Here is a 20603-nt window from a genome sequence, read left to right as displayed (position 1 = left end):
CCCATTCCAGCTTCATGTAGACTCGCCATCAACGAGTTATAAATGGATTCAGCATCGACCCCATCTGTAAGTTCCACTAGATCCAGGAAAACATTGTCTACATCCCCTTTACCGCTGACATCACATCTCATGTAGACTATTAGATATGCCCTGCCATGAATGGTGCTTTCATCAATGGTGATTGACACCCGTGAATCGATTTTTTTAACATTACAGACGAATTTGCGGCGCATTTCCTTGGCAATGTGACCGATTATTTCTGCGCATGCATGGTCAGATTTGTGGATATTACCAATTTCGGCTCCATTCAGCTCCTGCATTCTCATGAGTGGGTTGAGCTTTTTGAATGACAGCCTTTCCTTTGCCACGGTGTACGCTGTTCTGAACGATACTGTGGTTTCTTAAGTAATTCGGACTGTATATCAATGAACGTATTTAAGAGGGTGTTCTGCTCTTGCATCTGGGCTATTTCCACTGACCGTGCGTGGGCCTGGCTGTCCCTGTGTTTATAAAGTTTCTTTCGTAGCCTCTTTGCATCCGAGCTAGAAACATCACCATTGATCCACTCTTCTGCGAGGTGTAAACCCGGTCGCTTTTCTGAGAGTAGCAACGTTTTTGCTTTTCTACACACTAAACACCCCAATTTTCCTGCCTTAATGTCAAGCCAACCGTTGCGATCTTTCCATTCGCCCACCTGCTTCGTTGTCAAACAAGCGGGAGAGTCACTGGTGCTAGCAGCAGTGGTAGAGCCAACTGCTGCGGCTTCGGAGCCTTCTGCCTCAACTTCACGAATGGGATCCTCTGTTCTGATAGCGAGCGGGCCCACTCCGCTATCTTCACCAGTATCGTCTACATCTTTGAGTGCCACCTTTTTGGATGTGAACCCAAAGTGTGTGAGTGATGAGTTCTGGTTTAGCTTTCTCTTCCTAGCCATTCTTAGTGCGACTTCTTAACGACTTCTCAACGTCTCAACTGGCCAATTTGCATAGGTCACAGGGCTGGTTCCGCTTGACATATTTGTGAGTAAATGTTTTGAAATTTGAATTATGAATACTGGACATTGTGAGCTTAAACACATTTAACTGAACATTAGTGACAAAAAAAAATATGTTTTATTATTATTATAATTTTTTTTAACATAATTTGAGACCCCCTCAAATTTTGCTTTTGAGGCTTTCAGGGGGTCTAGTGGGTTAATCGGGGGGGTCGGACCCCCCCAGACCCCCCCGTATTTCGCACCCTGGTTCTAAGCGAATCTCACACTTTACTGTATATTACACACACAGAAAACTGATACCATACTGATGGCAACTTTGAGTGTCATATGTTGTATATTTGTATATTACACACACAGAATACTGATGGCACCTTTGAGTGTCATATGTTGTATATAAGTACAAGTACATAAGTACAGTCAGCCTGACTGATTTGTTTAGGTAGATATTTCTAAATAGTTAATTGTTATCCTGGTTTCTATCTGGCCCTTTAGACTTTTTTTTTTCATTACATATTTCCATAGTTCATTGTTGCCCTTTTTTCAAAGGACAGTCAGGCTGACTGCCTCCTAAAATCCAACCCCACGTCCACGTCGTAGGAGGCGGTAACAGCACATTACATGTGTAAATGTTCTGGCTAATGGGGCTCTGGAAATTATTGGTGAAATGTTTAAATTATTTCATTTTGATTTTATTTTAGGAAATACAGAGACCACCTGAACAAAACATCAAGACGGACAGCAGATATCTCATCCATCCCAATAGGTTCCCATCACGGGCAGCAAAGCAGTGGGAGGTATCCTGAACAGCGTCAATTGTTACACCCTGGACCTCAGAGAGAAGACTTCTGAAAGAATGTAAAACAATATGTAGCGCACGTCTAACCCCAAGTGAAGTACTAACTTTCTATCTAAAAAGTGCTGGCAAGAAAGGCTTGAAATAGAAGCAGTCTAGTTTAGATTTAACTTCTTTCCACTTTTTTACATCAAAGTGTAGTCGCTCCAAGTGGAAGTCATTATGAGACATCGCAAAGAAGTCAAACCACTTTGCTCCAGTAACACCCATCTGTCCGAGTATCTGGAACTGATAATCATGGTCACATTTTAAAGCTAATTCACCATCTGCATCACGGATAAGATAAGGGCAATCTTCACATGTGCTTTTATCTGGGCACTTCATTTCTAAGAGGCCGTAGGGAGAATCTACAGAGTGGTCAATTACTCTTCCGTCTGGGGATGCCCCTAAATGGGGAGCGTTAGGGTTTACCACAAAACCACATGATAAAACATTGGTTCCTGTGATTGCAGTGTATTTTGCTGCAGCCACTGGTTCCATTTCTAAACCCCTCCGCATAGATTTGGTCTGCACACTTTTTTTCCCCTGCACACTTTTTTTGAACTCCGCAGCAAAGTCAGCTCGTCTTGAGCACACCCTTTTAAAATGGGAGGAGGTAATGTGCTGAGACCGCACGCGATGCCAGACCTGGCTCCGGCTTTGGTCTCTTCAAGAGTTCAGAGCCAGCCTGAGTAATTGAAAGACCACTGTAATAGTCCATCTCCTCTTCACTAAGAACAGTGGCATAGTCTCTTGGCTGTGGGGGCAAAGGGACTTTTACTTTTACTTCGCTACGTTTGGCAAAGAAAACTGATACTTTTACTCCGATACATTTCCCCTGAAACCTTTGTTACTCGTTACAAAATCGAATCATCTTTAGAAAAAATAATAATCATGAAAGTGATGAGACCAAAGTCGGGGAATGTGTTAGAACACAGACTCCAAGCAGGTTTGGCGAATCAGCTGTCCTAGCGCACGTTAATGCGATTTTGACCGTTCGTAAAAGCCCCCTTACCGTTGCTACGTCAGACAAAACTCCTAGGACTGCATAAGCATGGCTAGGACGAGGACAAGCGTTAAGAACGCATAACGCTCAATAATGCATTGCCGGTTTTCAACGGGTTCAAACTTCACAGTCTGTCTCGAGTCACCAATGCAGAAGCAGCTGCAGCAGAGCAAGAAGCAGAAGAGGAGTTTGACCAATCACAGACCCCCTGCCGTTACTATCCCCTGTATGACCATCGAAATCAGAGAATACTCGGTTACTCTGCGGTCAGAAGAATCAACCGCTGTTTAGGTGCAGTTAGCGATTTTTCATTCATGAATACTTACCTAACTCTCCCTTCCCGACCACATCTGGCCAATTCTTCAATTGAGGACATTAAACAAAGTCAAAAATCACTGAAAGGTAAACTAACGAGTAATGTAGAGATAAGACGTTAAAAATGTATTTAATTTTAGCCCAACGATGTTAACCATGTGGTTTTCGTGTTCGCCATCGATTTAAAATGGCAAATAAATCTAAGTGTCTTGGCTGTGTTAGAAATGGTTTGACTTTACGCTTTTTTGAAACTACTTATTGTAGACAAACTCTGTTACCATGGCAGAACCACCGGATAAAATAAAAAGATCGCAAAAAATCATTGATAGTTACGTTACTGGGAGAGATGGCCATGCCTCCGTTCTTTTCAGACATCCCCACCATGCTTTCTGCACAGTGTGCAATGTCATTATTGACACCAGTCACCAAGGAGCAACAGGTAGCGAACACAGTAAGATGCATATTATCAGAAAATCATAGGCCTACCTCTACCTGTCAAGCTCATGCTAGAGGTCCGCGGCAGCCTTCTACGCACAGCTGTTGTCATGTCACAGTGTAAAAGGCTACATGTTTTCTACTAATAAAATAATAGGCTAATGATAATAGCAGACATCCAAAGTCTCCCGGAAGTTCCGGGAGTCTCCTAGTCTGGGAAGTCCCGCCCCACTTCTTCCGGCCAAATTGATTTTGCCTCTGCACTGGGTCTGGCCAACTTTGGATAGCCGTTCATTTCAAGATTTCCAGAATCCTTGGAGCCAATCACAAACTGGCTTTTGGCTACCTGGCGCGCCATTGGCGGATTTAAACTTACCACGGCTACGTTACAAAATCTACTGCACGGAGAGTTTTTAAACATTGGACATGGTGGCCGCCGAAGCACCGCTAAACTTCGATAAGGCAAGTTTTCTTTGAAAACAGAACAGAAACTTGCCCTGGAACAATTCATACAGAAAAAATATGTGTTTGCTTTATTACCGATCGTTGTATCGTTGTATAGTATCGTTGGTCTGATTGGTTAAAGGCGTGTCCAATTACGTGAGTGAAGTGGATCGCTGATGAGGAGTTGGCCAGACTAACTGAGCAAATGAAATGCAGTGAAGGGGCAGGGAATTCCCAGACAAGGAGTCTCCCGCATATTGATAACCACTCCCTGATGCCCGCAAATGACTTAAAATCTCCCGGAATCTAGAGCGAGCGACGTGCTCCAAACCGTGTATCTGTGTAGCGTGCACACGACAGAGAGGGAGAGGAACCTGGAGACTGTGCGTGTGTGAGGCAGTGTGCGTGTGTGCCTTCAGGAGCATCCGGATTGGCCTATTTCGGTAAGTCAACCAATCAATTTTAAGTGTGGGCGGCCTTTTATCTCTTCTCCCGAACCGAATTAATCAGTTCAGTGTATCTAGGAACAGGGGCACCATGGCACAGGGAGAGTGCCCCCAAAAAAGAAAATATAAGACATTTTACAACAGACTATACAATGACAGTCTTGCATGCTGTACTATCTGTAACAGTGATTTCAGCATTGCCCATGGTGGGTTAAATTACTGTAATAGACATGTTGAGGTAAGTTCAACAAGTTTCATTTCATGTTTCATTATTCATGCCGGCTAGTTGCCAGGGCTACATGAAAACAACAAGCTCCTTAAACTTGTTTAAAGTTGCAATGGAATACAAATAAAAGCCGTTAACATAAGCAGGATAGTATTAGCAGCATATAATAAATAGTAAAAGTAATCTACATATTTAAACATAATAAACAAAGAATTGCATAGGGCTATAGCCTATAGAATGATATTATGCTTTTATAACTTTTAGGGAAATACGTAGGCCTAGGGGGGAATACCTCCCTGAAATTACTTTTTGCAGGTTGGGATGTCTGTAATAGCCTAAAAAACTCTTCCACTGACTAGAATTTAATTAAATAATAAAGAAGCAAACACAGCGCCATCATTTGGTATCACATGTAATTGGGCTTGCATTCGAACATCAGACGTGGGGAGGAAAAAGAATGATGAATCATGACACTTGATAGGGAAAAAATACAACATGACCATTGTTTGAGAAGTTCCTAAGTAGCCTAGAGTGAAATAACATCCCAGAGGAAATATAATAGGCCTGCTGTGCAGAGAAATGTCTCACCAGGCTACAAATTTGTTGTCACAGTTATCACAGTCTTTTTTTTTATTTATTTCATTAGGACTTCTGAAGTAGTTCAGAACTGCATTATTTATTTGCTCAGAATGTCGTTGATTGGTTCAAACATGCAACAACAGCTTTATAACTAATAAAATGAAGGCCACAAAATCTTGCCGCACCGCACCGGGGTGGTACTCAAACACATTTTCCAATGTTGGCAGGTCTGCAATATGCAGTGGAAGAACATATCAAAAACATTACGCTTAACAACAAAGGGGACACAACAATAATCGAAGCAAAAGCATACAGGTCTCAATCAGGGAATAGAGTGCAATTCCAGACGGTAACATTAACATTTTGACGTCAACATTAACATTTTGATTTTAGCATTAACACAGTTGTTGAAGAGACTAGTTATGCACTAGAAGTGGTAATAATACTAGTTGACATTAACCATAACTGTTTGTGGATGTTATCTTAACTAGATAGTTAGTTACCTAGCAAAAGTGTAGATCACTATCTAGGTATATTTAGCTGCAAGCAGCTTCATTTACAGACATATCAATACAGTTTATGTTTGTCTTTGTCGATGTATTGGTAGGGAGTGGGGTTTAAATCAGCCCATGTTTATAAGTTTGCTCATTTTAGTGAATAAACTTCATTATTCTCAAAATTCTGACCCTTTGCTTTTTTATTAACAGCATAACTTTTTTTACTTTTACTTTCAATACTTAAGTACATTTAATATCAGAAAATTACTTTTGATACTTAAGTACAGTAAAGATCAGATACTTTAATACTTTTACTTAAGTACTATTCTAAAGGGTGACTTTTACTTGAGTAATTTTCTAGTAACGTATCTCCTACTTTTACTCAAGTATGGCTTTTGAGTACTTTATACACCACTGATGATATGCGATCCCTCCATTTCAGTGAGTGACATCTCCGCAAGTTATCAAGACTAGAGTGCTAGGCTTATGACAGTAACAGTTGTGATAAAACCATGGCAAGTGCAAAAAAAACGGAAAGTGGATAGCGAAAATCGTCAGTAAGTGCTCAAGGGGTTCACATACTTTCAAGTGGCACTGTAAATGTTCTTTGACCGCCTAGGAATCTATCCATATCAGTACAGTTAGTCATGCCTGGTTTACATCTGATAGGAACAAGTCCTCGTAACTCCCATGCTTGCCTGTATAACATGGATTTCTTATTTGAAGTGTTAAAAGGACCACTGGTAACCAGTGTCCAAGTTCTATTACAATTTCCTTCAAAAATACCCACATCTTCCCCACCATGCACTTTATCAGTCATGTCAAAACATTCGTAATTGAAATAATCTTCTACAGTGTACTCACGGATTTCCGCTAAATCAGTTTCTGGCCAATTGTGTACATCTAATTTACAATGGTCTCGTAATGTGTATGCAACACCCTTTTCAACATGAAATGTCCTATTTCTATGTGAATGACTTCCCATGTATATCATACAACAGTTCTTTCCTGTAATGACAAGAAACATTCATTCACTGCAGCATTTCCATGACCTTCACAGCCTCTCGTCCAGGTCGAGCTGCTGCAACAGAATGCTTCCCATTCTACAAATTGTAATACATTGTAGTAGTCCCATCACCTTGTGGTCCTGAAATTCCACAAAAAGTTAGTACAATATTAGACATTAGAACCTTGACATCACCATAAGCTGGAAGCTCTTTTTGTTCAAAATCTTCACCTATACCCAGTCTCCTAACTGGATCAGTCCATATGCATCCACCTGTGTATATACAATCTCCAAAAATTAGAAATGACAGATACACATATGATTTCTACGTGCCCTCTAGACATGCTCTCAAAGTGTAATATGATTGATGATTTGCAGTACTTGTATTCCATGCTTCCCATACATTCTTATTGTTATACTAAAAGCATTGCTGTAATGCTAAAAACAAAATAATATCACATATTTAAAAAGTATACTTACCCTCTTTTAATTTTGGTCCTGTCCTTAGACATTCCTCAATCAATCATATAAATCACTCCATATCTCCAATACCTTTTCATATCTATGTAGTACATAACTACCTATACGATTACACCTTTTATTGTAAAGTATTACCCACAAGTTTTATCCGCACTCCTTTTCTCTGATTAAAGCTGCTACAAACATAGCATTATACAACTTGCAATCCCAAACCTCCCCTAAATAGGGTGACCATAACCCCAAATACAAAATTGTTCTCATATACCCCCCCTTACGCACTTAAAATCAAAGTGCGTACAAAACAACAGGGCTAATAACATGTATGAAGTTACCATGTGGCCATCATAGTACATTCATATTTTATCATGTCCGCAGTTCATCCCCTTTTGTCCAATGGTCGTATTCCATCAAGCTTCATCACATATTTCTCAGTATATTCTCTAGTACTAAGTTTACTGCAAAGTAATTATTGAATCCTATGTGGCAAACAACCAAAGCCCACATGGCTTATCACATATATAAAGGCTGACCCCCCTTGGTCACATAATAATAACCAAAAGGCTTACATTGATGTTCACAATCTGCATACTACATCAACCCTACTAAGATATATCACTAGTAAACTAATACTTCACAGGGCATGGCATTCCTTCCTCATGCCCCTCACCCACTGAAAGTACAATTACCCGTGGCATACCTTCCCTCGATGCAGTTTCTGTTCCTCAACAAAAACCCCTTAGTGTAGATATTACAGCCAAGCCTGTAAGAGACACTTAAAACCACATATATTCAAATATACCTTTATGTTTTAACATAAAACCAACACAATTCCTCACTCACATCTTTACTGTTTGGAAGATTCTCATTTTTCTGCTTCCCTCACAGACACGCCCCTTCCTATCACTCAGAAAAACCGCACTTCAATACTGCTACATGTCTTATCCAGTGTGAGATATCTGAACTAAAACCACACATACCTATCTTCCTCACACAAACACACAAGCATACCCACAAATCTTTGAATTACACACATCCATACAGTCCCACTCATATTCCCGAAACTCCCAATATACACCCTAAACTGTGATTCCTTATTGGAATATGTGTTCTCACCTGACACCCCCTTAATCTCAAGCCAACCATTCCAAAACTCCTTCACACCTCCTTTTCATTCACATAAGACATATAACTCCATACCCATAATGGCCTAGTTCTAAGTTTCATTGACGCCTGCACATTGTATAAATAAGAATACTGATAAGAGAAACTTTCAATACTCTACTCGTCTTTTCTTCATGTCTCTATTTTCTCTGTATTTCTCTCCTATTTACCATGTCTAATTTTCAAATTCTAAATGCATATCTAGTTAAATCTAATTTAAGTGTTTGTGTTGAGCATCATCTCATCTTTTAAACCCCTTATTAACCCTATCTTTATATGACATATAATGGCTATACTCACTATCAATAAGGATCATTTACTCTAAACCTGTGTATTTGGAGGTGTAACAAAAGTCTGAAGGACCATAGTGTTGCCTGTAGTATAGTTCTCTATCAGCTTGGTTTGATTACATTTGCGGCGTAAGAAGTGCTTGGAGAACCATTGTGAGGCATGGTGTCTGATTAGTCAAAGAAAGTCCATCCAGGGCACACTCAATTTAAATTCTCATATGGCAAAACACATAGTTCTCTAACAAATGAATAGGAGTATGATTTTAAATTAATATGGGCATCCTTACTTCCTTCCCACTCATATTAATTGATACTGGAATTGTAGAATTCTCTAGGCCATTTATTACTACACACCCAGTACAGGGAAACTAGACCCCCTGGTTCCACCAATTCATGGCTGAGCATATCCTCGTCCCACCATATAGTACATATACTTGAGAGAAGTCCTTGCTGTGTGGGTGGTCATGTCGGAGGCCTATTCACCTGCCACCTCCCTTCACCCCCTTTCCCTCTTTCCTCTGAGGGCTGCTGGCACTGTCAAGATGGCTGTGTCCAGTTGGATTGTTCATAAGCTGGTCGTGAGGTGCCATGAATCTCTTTGGGAGGGGATTGCTGTGAGACGTCGAAACAGGCATGAGTTGCAGTCTCAGATCAGGTGCAAGGGCCTGAGCTATCTTTGTCCTTCTCACATAGTCCAGTTAGTTTTGAATTCAGATCTTGGGCATAGATCCAAGCAAGATGTTTTCTTTCCATCTCTCTTTCCAGACGAGTTGTATTGGAGCACTTTCTTGCACATATGGGTAGTAGAGGTCAGCCCAGCCACAACCTGATGTCCTCAAAGTCAATAGTTTATATGTGTCGGCCTTTCTTTTTTCTTTTCTATCTACACTCCCCTCAGAATGTATTTCTACTCAGCTCTGTTATAAAGCATTTTCCTGCTATTTCTGATTCTTAATTACTGCCTTCTCTGTTTTTACTCTATTCTTGAATTAGCTCAACACTTTCCCTAATGGACCATGTGCTGTCTCTTTTACTCCTGTTTAAACCTTAATGGGAGCACTAGTGTTAACAAATCTGGCTGTGGAAATTTGTCCTTTTCCACCTCCCCACTAAAGTTACCTAGAAGTTATATTTACAGATCCCCATCAATTACTGTTTACTTTAAGTTATATTGCTTTTTTATTTTGTTCCCTTTTCTGGACTGTCTCCAACACTCAGACATCCCCACACCTCACCCCACATTCTCCACATACCTCTTAATTGCCTTATCATTTTATCAAATAACTTTTTTCCTTATCCTATTTTCCTTGGCCTTAAAGCATTAAAAATCAATGTCTCTTCTTTCACAATTTTCGTAATCAAGTGCTCCATGTCTGCCTTTGAGCAATCCTGTTTTATTGTTTCCATCACAAATCCATTAATGAGAACAATTATTTCATCTATCTTACCCCAAAACTTCTCATAGTATTTGTTAATGACCCCGTTTTCTTTGATCTTTCCAGTTGATCAACGGCCCACTGAAACTCTACGTTGTTCTCTGGTGATCTATGTTGGCGGGTGGTTGGGCGTTCAAAGTATTTAACACAGGAGATGAGGAGGAGGTTTCGCAATGGTGGCAAGATTTATTGTATTCCGCACAGCATCTATGCCCTTCATCTAACACACACACTCACCGATTCATTCAACGCATCTCTGACATCAGAGCTCCTCAAAATGTACGGGTCACCCCGAGGTACAAACACACCAGCGCAAACAATTTAACATTTACAAACACGGCTGCCAGCCTGGCTAAAGGCGTAGCACATAAACTATCTTACAGATACACGACGGGACAACCAGATTCTGTCCATTTCTCAAAATGTATCTATAGTCTTATCTGGTGGTGCGCTGATCTTTATCTCTCTCTTTATCAGATCTTTCTTTGCTATATGACTATAATCTTCTCCCGCTATCATTGTATCATCAGCCAGAGACCAAAATGCAGCGCTAACATAGTTTCTCACTTGCTTCCGACAAATACAATTTACTTATTTCTTCCAACGCCATCCTTTGAATTCAAATTTTACCACAGATCTATGTATTATAATTATTCCTCTCTCTCTTTTCTGACTACAACCGTATACTTTAAACTATACTAGCCTACTGTACTTTGAAAAATAATTCTTTGCTTAAAGCTTACTAGATGTTTCCTCTATTTACAATAGCCCCTCCTTTCCTGCTCCTCCTACGCGCTGTCCCTCTGTCTTTCTCCCTTTATGACAGAAAATAACTCGTATGGCAGGATGATTGATATGGCCCCAACCTTTTTCCCCTACTCACAATTCTGTCAAATAACACTAATTACAATGTCTTTTCCACATAAAATTTTCTCAACAAACAATTTAGTAATCTCACTTCCCAAATTTAAATTCACCTAATCTTTTTGCCAATTAAAAATACTCACAATAACCTATAATGTACTACGTATCATCATACAAGTCTTCCAAATTAAACCCTCAATTCAATTTCCTAATGTATTCTTTTATCTTTATGTTTTATTCCAATGACTTAAAAGCACCTTTAACAATTCTATTTCAAACTATGTAACGACAATAATCTCAAATTCTCTCCAATTCACTATAGGTCTACTCACAATACAGTCTCTTATCTGCTTTCTCCACCAGTCACGAAATTACCTTTACAGGAATATTCATTGACAATTTCTCATTTCAATGACAATGTCTCATTTATGATTCATTGACAATTCATAACTGAACAACTGCGTGTGGTGTTTATATGTCTGTTGCTTAAGGAAACGTGTCAATATTATCTCCCAGCACCCTTGTGTTTTGTACTTTATGTGTTGAATGTATTTACCTTATTTTCAGTTTAAATGCTTAATACTTCAACTCACAATATTTCACAGAATCGTCATTCTTTGAAAATACACGTAGGCCTAACACTTTCACAATTTAACACACTATTCAACGACGAGATCTCACATTTGTACAACTATTTTCCTACGGAGAGATCCTCTCCTATCCATAACATTTAACACCTTTCTTTAACATTTAACACCTTTCTTTAAAGGCACCCAGTGCAACTTTTTGTAAACATTCAATGAAAAATAAACATTCAATTTCTAGTCTTTTTTACACGTAGTAAGTTTCAATAACTCCATACCATTACATATCGTCATTCAAGGAGCAAAGATGAGACGTCGTTGTGCGGTGAGAACTGATAGAAAATCGTAAACAACAACAATCGCCGGTGGGGAGAGGCCATTTTTCCATTGACTGGAATCCTGCTGTTTTTATTGTAGGTTACAAAAAATAAAGAAAATGGCGGCGATTGTTGTTGTTATCGATTTTCTATCAGTTCTCACCACACAACGACGTCTCATCTTTGCTCCTTGAATGTCGATATGTAATGGTATGGAGTTATTGAAACTTACTACGTGTAAAAAAGACTAGAAATTGAATGTTTATTTTTAAGCCTCGAAAGTTGCACTGGGTGCCTTTAACATTTAACACCTTTCTTTGAACATTAAACACCTTTCTTTAAACATTTAACACCTTTCTTTGAACATTAAACACCTTTCTTTGAACATTAAACACCTTTCTTTAATTTTCACGTTATTCAACAAAGAGATCCTCTCCTATCCGTTAGTACTATAGGCTACCATCCACTCGTAACTCAGGCCCACACACATTCTCACAATGCAAGGAGCTCATCTCCGACCTGCAATCATTCTTTCTCGCAGAGAGCTCTTCTCCAATCTGCACACTCTTTCTCGCAGAGAGCTCTTCTCCAATCTGCACATACACAACCTTTATTGTAAAGAAATATAATTATACCAACGTTTTTACTACCGTATATGCCTGTAGCGTTTTACTCCTACTGCGCATGCGTAACTCTGAGCATGCTGGGAAGTGGAGTCCTAAACACTATCAGCGCATAACACCATACCATTTAACCGAAAGCACGGTGAACTCCTCTCATCCGTAAACTTTCACTTTAGACACGATATACACAATACGTACACACCAAGACATTAGTATACAAACATACACTTCTATAAACTTCACCAAGACATTAGTATATGTTAAACAGAGCTTGACTGGTAGATATACCGTATAAACTTCTATAAACTCGGGAGGACAAATAACACGCTGGAAGCATTTCTGAGAAAACACTCAATCAATTTATTTGTTCAGGTGCATCAGCTTATATAGAATGTCACATGACACACACACCTGAAATTAATCATCAAGAATTGGGAGCACAATTAGTTGGCATTTCATCAATTAACACCCCCACTTGATCACACATTATTGACAAGCATAAATCATGAAACAAAACAAAAAAAAACAAAAACAAACAAACATGGAAACCAACTGCACCTAACTGGCTATACTCCAAACAGGAACATGGAAAAAGTCAGTAGCTTTGCTTTAGTAGCTGGTTTTGTCATCAGGTCAGCTACCATCTGGTTTGTGGGGCAATACTCCAAACAAACTTTACAGTCATTAACAGTTGATCTCACAAAATGGTATTTGATATCAATGTGCTTACATCGCTGTCTGCTGACTGGATTCTTGGCTAATGCAATTGTACCTTGGTTATCTTCAAAAATCTTAGGTACATCATACAGACAGTCATCAAGATGTTCAAGCAGTTGAGATAAGTAAAGACACTCTTGTGTGGTGGCGGCCAAAGCCATATACTCTGCCTCACAAGTTGACAGTGCTACAGTTGGCTGCTTCTTAGTCTTCCAAGAAATCAGAGGACCATTTTCACTCAGACCAACACAATAACCAGTAGTACTGCGTCGGTCCGTTGCATCACCTGCCCAATCTGCATCACTGTAAGCAAACAACCTTAGCCCATCACATTTTCTGTAACACAACATTTTGTCATTTGTGCCCTTCAAATATTTCAGTACATGCTTAACAGTTGTCCACTGCTCTTCTGTCGGCTCACTGAAATGCTGTGACAGTTTGCTTACAACAAAACTCAGATCAGGTCTGGTGCATGAGGTTAGGTAGATAAGGCTACCCACTGCCTCTCTGTATTTTCTGGGGTCATCTAGCTTATCATCATCAGTGTAATACAGCTTTAGTTCACAAGGTGTCGACCTGGGTTTACAATCCTGCATATGAAACCTGTCAAGTAGCTTGTCAACATAACTCTGCTGTGACATGGTCACACATCCATTACACTGATTAAAAGTGATACCAAGAAATGTCTTCAGTCTGCCCAAATCTTTCATCTGGAACTTTACAGTAAGCATCTCTTTAACTGCTTTTAAAGCTCTCTCATCACTGGCTGCAATAACCAGGTCATCAACCCAGATCAGTATGATCACCTTGTCATGTTCGGTTTCTCTAACATAAACACAGTAATCGGCTGGGTTCTGTACAAACATGTTTCCACATAGATAGTCATGCAACATTTTGTTCCAGTTTCGACCTGATTGTTTAAGCCCATATAGTGACTTCTCTAGTCTACACACCATCTTCTCATTTGTCTGTGATTTTACATCATAACCCTCTGGCTGTTCCATATAAATCTCACAATCAATTGGTGCATGTAGGTAGGCAGTCTTAACATCCATCTGATGTAGGATCAGATCCTCTTGGGCAGCTTTCTGCATCAAAACTCTCACACTAGTTAGGTCAGCAGTAGGAGAAAACGTTTCTCCATAGTCTACACCCATCTGTTGACTGTATCCTTTGGCTACATAGCGGGCCTTGTACTTGTCAGATCCATCAACATTGGCTTTGAGAGTATACACCCATCTACCCCCCACTGCTTTCTTGCCCGGAGGTAAGGTGGTCAGAGTAAATGTTTTGTTATCCCTCAGTGCCTTCATCTCCTCATCCATTGCATCTACCCACTCTCTTGAGTTGGATAAAGTCACAGCATCTCTGAACGTCTGAGGTACATTACAAACCATCCTGTAGCAATAATCAATGTTGATCTGAACCTGATCACTATCTATCCCATAGAAGTCTGGCCTCCTCCTCTCTCTAGCAGGGTATCTCCGTGGAGACTGGGATTCTGGCTTGACCTCACTTGTCTGTAGGGCTATCTGGCTTGGACCTGGCCTAGCCTCTGGGATGTCGTTCTGCTCGGGTTTGTCAGGATCAGGTCTGGTTGTGCAAGACTGCACACCACTGTCATCGTCTGACATGTCATCAGTCTGCTGTCCCTCAACACAGGACATGAACCTCACCAGTCTGTGCTTCATCCTTCCTGCTGTCAGGGTAGTAGACCATATAGGCTGGACTGTTCTTGTCATAACCAACAAAGATGCCTTTGTCAGACCTTGACTCTAGCTTCTTCCTGTCCTGCCTATAGGCGTAACACACAGTACCAAACTTCTGCATCCTGGAGACATTAGGTCTCCTTCCTGTCAGCATAAAGTAAGGTGTCTCTCTGGTGCGGTTGTTAAAACATCTATTCCTCACCACTGCTGCTGTCTGGACTGCATACGGCCATAGCTCCTTGGCTAACTGGCTCTCCAAGAGCATACATCTAGCCATGTCAAAAAGGGTTCTCCAGTTACGCTCTGCAGTGCCATTCTGGTGTGGTGAGTATGGTGCTGATGTTTCATGTCTTATTCTATTCCTACGCAGTAGGGCTTGGTAACCCTGCCCTGTGAACTCAGTACCATTGTCAGACCTGATACACTTCACTTTTCCATATGGGGCTGTGTCGGCTAGAAACCGCTCTGTGGCTTCTACAGTGTCACTCTTGTGCTTTAGACAGTACACAAATACTGCACTCGAATAGTCATCAGTAAAGGAAACTACATACCTATACCCTTCCTTGGACTCTGGGTCAATGGGGCCTGCCAAGTCAGTGTGAACCAGCTCTAAGGCTGATTTGGCCCTCACATCAGGCTTCCTGTTCCTGCTCTGAGTGAACTTGCCCTGAGTACACACTTCACATGTCATGGATTTGGATGCTTTACCCCTGATTGACATTCCATTCACAACATTCTCTAACTTCATGACATCATCAAAATTACAGTGCCCGAAAATCTCGTGCCACGCCTGAATATCATGACAGCTCATACAGTTATCATCAGAGTCATTGCAGCTCTCACGGAGAAGATGTCTTGGGGATACGAGGGGATGTACAGCGCCCGCTTCAGTGTGGAAATGCGGCAGCGCCCCCTGCTGTCGACAAGACACACGTCGGCGTCTCCTCTGCGCTCCGCGACCCCCATGCAGCTTGTGCCATCGGCCAGCTCCACGCAGTGCGTCTCGGACTGGAATCGGTCATCGAAGCTCTTGAACTTCGCCAAGTCAGTGATGATATGTGACGTCGCACCGGTGTCCACCATCAGGCCCTTTCTGGTGACACTGCTTCCTGGCTCGCTGGTCACAAGCTTGAACGCGAAGGTGCTGTCATCTGTCTCCTCGGACACTCCGCGAGCGTTGTCCTGCTGCCGCTGTCGCCATCCTCCTCGCCGTGCGGTATTCTCGCCCTGGCTGTACCACTGTTGACCACGCTGACAGTCTCTTACCTTGTGACCTCTCTGGCCACAACGGAAACACACAATGTCCCCGCTCTCGGTTCTGCGCGCACTTGCACCTGATGGGGCAGCCCTACTTGGATGCGCACGGGCCCCCATGACATTGTCGTCAGCCGCAGCTGTATGCATACTTTCAGTGCTCTCATAACTGCGCAACTTAGTCTTGAACTCGGCAAAAGAGAGAGTCTCATCACTTTGAGTGATAAAAATAGAAAAAGGCTGAAATGATTCTGGCAGCCCCTTCAAAATCATTGCAACCAATAGTCCATCGCTTAAAACCTCTCCAGCATTACGCAGTGCTGTGATTGAAGTCTCTGCGCGTATGACATAATCAGTCACACTCTCAAAACTCATCTTTTGCAAGGACGTCAGTTCTGTATACAGGCATACAATGCGGGGCTTACCCTTGCCTGCATAATAGTCGCGTAAAATCCTGAGCGCTGCACGTCCATCATCCGCTGCCTCTCGCATGACCAGAGACAAACTTTTGTCATCAAGGAATTGGATCAATTCCGCGTACGCTTCCGCGTTCTTCTCCGCATCCTCAGCCAGTGCGTTTTCTTCCGCGCCATCGGCTGGTGGATTCAAAATTGTGTCCTTCAATTTCTGCAACCGCAGATGGCCCAAAAACGTAGTCTCCCACAGTTCATAGTTTTTTTCGTCTCCGTCAAAAACAAGACGAGACCAACGTGAACTTGTACGTTCGCTCATGGTGCTGGCACTCCAATCCGTGAGACACGTATTCAAACTCGCTCACAAACAAATGTCTCTCGGTGCCTACTCACGCCGGATATCTCTGTGCACAAACGTCAAACGCATCTGGGCCCATAACCTGTTAAACAGAGCTTGACTGGTAGATATACCGTATAAACTTCTATAAACTCGGGAGGACAAATAACACGCTGGAAGCATTTCTGAGAAAACACTCAATCAATTTATTTGTGCAGGTGCATCAGCTTATATAGAATGTCACATGACACACACACCTGAAATTAATCATCAAGAATTGGGAGCACAATTAGTTGGCATTTCATCAATTAACAGTATACAAACATACACTTCTACAAACTTAAAACATATTACTACCAGGCCATTCCAATGTTCCTCAACCTTAAGTCTCCTTAATTTAGAATTCTTTAACTGAGGACTAGGCTACGTCAGGATAGTCGTAATCGCTTCTGACTTCACTCAGCTGCATATATTTTAGCAAAAGTATGCCATTTCTTACCTAATTAACGCGCGCTTGCAGCTGAACGAAAGCCAGGCGGCAAAACCACGACTCCTGACGCTTTATTTGTCCTTATTCAGTACCCTTTGTGTCGTCAAATATATTGTAGAGCAGAGGTCTTCAACAGGGGGTCCGCGACCCCCAGGGGGTCCGCGGAGGTCTTGCAGGGGGGTCGCGAAATCTTTGGTTGATAAGACAATTTTTTTTAATATTTCTTAAAAAAAAAAAAAAATCCGAATCAGAATTGTATTTATTCCTTTGAAATTCACATTAACATAAATCCAACATATTGTAGCGAACGGATAAATTGATCGAGAAGACGTTATCTTTCAGTCCAATGCACACATTCAGCTAGGAGCTCTCTCAAGCTGGGCACCGATTCACTCACAGCATCTTTCATGCAAAAACAACGGCACAGGTACTAGCCAATCAGATCGCGTTTATGCTCAAGTCTAAAGAGCGCGAAGACGTTATTGAAAAAAAGCATTACCTTTGTAGAAACAATAAAAGTAGAACACATATCTAAAACAAGCGTATGGAAAACATGGATCGTTTTGTAACTCGTCCAAAAAACTCAAGCGAGAGAGAGATACCATCCACCTTAGAAACAGGTGAAGGGGCTGCACCTGCTGCTGATGTAGCAACAAACAGTAAGCGCAAACGAGAGAAAACTCGAAAATATTCTGAAAACTACCTAAAGTTCGGATTTAGCTACAAGGAGACAGATGGCATCGAATTGCCAATGTGTGTAATTTGCTCAGCTGTATTGTCAAATGAGTCAATGAAGCCATCTAAGCTGCAGCGTCACTTGGAGACCAACCACGGTCACTTGAAAGATAAACCGGTTGAATTTTTCAAAGCCAGTAATAAATCCCTCCAAGGTCAGCAGACACTGATCAGAAAGTCGGCCAAAGTTGGTGAGCTAGCTTTGAAGTGCTCATATCAAGCTGCTCTTAGGATTGCCCACAAAAAACAGCCATATACTCTTGCAGAGGATGTTGTATTACCTATAATCACTGACATATGTCAAACAATGTATGGTAAAGAAATTGACGTTAACAAGCTAAAATGTATTCCGATGTCCGACACAACCATTGCTCGCCGTATTGACGAGATGGCCTCTGATGTGAGGGAGCAACTGCTAGGGAAGCTGATGTTGGCAGATGCGTTTGCTTTACAGTTAGATGAGTCGACTGATGTTGCAAAGGACGCCCAGCTTCTGGCGTTTGTGCGGTTTGTGGATCAGGATGAAATGCAGGAGGAATTTTTGTTTTGTAAGTGCCTTCCTGAACGCACTACTAGTTCAGAAATATTCAAAGTGATCGATGTGTTTTTCAGGGAAAACAACATTCCGTGGTCAAAATGCATTGCCCTGTGCACCGACGGTGCAAGAGCCATGTCTGGAATGAAAAGTGGCCTAATCGCGCTTGTAAGGAAAGTGGCTCCGCAAGTGATTTGGACGCACTGCATGCTACATAGGGAAGCACTCGTTGCAAAAGAAATGAGCGCTGAATTGGCAGATGTCATGAAATTGGTTGTCAAAGTTGTAAATATAGTCAAGAAGAGTGCTGTGCAAACGCGTTTCTTCTCTAATATCTGTGCTGCTGAGGGAGAAGAACACACTGGGCTACTGTACCATTCTGAGGTTCGTTGGCTTTCACGTGGAACAGTGTTGTCGCGTGTGTTCGAATTGCGCAAATCTATTCAGGAGTTTTTACTTCTCCAAAAGCACACAGAGCTGGCTGCACTTTTCAGTGACAATGTCTGGGTCACCAAACTTTCTTATCTTGCTGACATTTTCGCTGAGTTGAACAAACTTAACAGTTCCATGCAAGGTCGCAATACACATGCCAATCAGCTGTATGACAGAATGGAAGGCTTTATCAAAAAAATCAGAAGATGGAGGGAGCGCGTCGGGGAGGGAATATTTGCCATGTTTCCATCAGTGGATGAGCTGGGGGATTCTGCTGTGCTCTCGCCTCCCGTAACACGCACAATACTTGCGCACTTGGAGGCGCTCGAAGGACAATTTGGGAACTACTTTTCTGAGGCGGACTCCTGGCGCAGGGATAAGGCATGGATACAGTTTCCATTCAGAGACAACGCAGCAGACAGCAGAAGCCTGACAGTGACAGAGGAGGATCAGCTCATCGAACTCTCCACTGACAGTACGTTCAGAAACATGTACGAGACCAAACCACTCACACAGTTCTGGATCTCTTGCCAGAAAGACTTTCCACAATTGGCATCAAAAGCAATGATGAGCCTTTTGCCCTTTGCAACAACTTATCTTTGCGAAAGTGGATTTTCCTCACTCACCTACCTGAAAAACCAATACAGGTCAAGGCTGCAGCCTGAGGCTGATATGACCCTCTGCCTGACAACGTCCATCCGTCCAAGGTTAGATAAGTTGTGTGCCACACATCAGGGTCAGACATCTCACTAATGTGGGAGTATGTGTTTCAATGTTAATTTTTTAAAAGTTAAATTCAATGTTAAATTGTTTTAAGTTAAATTCATTGTTCAAAAATGTTAAATGTCAATGTTAAAAAATAAAAATTTTAATGAATATATTAACCTTTGTATTATTTGAATAGCTTAGTATTGAATGCAGAATAACAGGGTAGCTATGTTTATATGGCTCTAGGCCCGGTATATTATAAACACAATTTTATGCAATTTATATAGTAGGGGGTCCCTGCTCATCTCGCCATCAGTTTGGGGGTCCCTGGCCTGAAAAACGTTGAAGACCCCTGTTGTAGAGAATTAAACTAGACTTAGCCTATTGCGTAGTCTTTCTAGTCGAAAAGCAGAAGTCAGGAGTCAAAGTTGAGGAGAACTGGAGCTGGTTTATTGACACACACACCGATGGGAGACAGGACTCCGGAATCCAAAATCTAACTAGACACAGACTACAAACTGTTTTTATACCCATCAGAAATCCCAGAATATACGTGACTTTGCCTACTCCTCATATGACATTTCCCCAAGTTAACTCTAAATAAGAGAGATTCTGCAAATAGGTGGTGCCGATGTGTCTAAAGAGATGTCACAGCTGGTCCCGGCAGAGTTCACCTTTTTTAGCATATTCAGCATGTCTGTAGACTGAGCCTAGAATAAATACACTCTGCTTCAC

The sequence above is a fragment of the Sprattus sprattus genome (assembly GCF_963457725.1).
Source record: "Sprattus sprattus genome assembly, chromosome: 1".
NCBI classification, from domain to species: domain Eukaryota; kingdom Metazoa; phylum Chordata; class Actinopteri; order Clupeiformes; family Clupeidae; genus Sprattus; species Sprattus sprattus.
Note: the sequence above shows the minus strand (reverse complement) of the source record.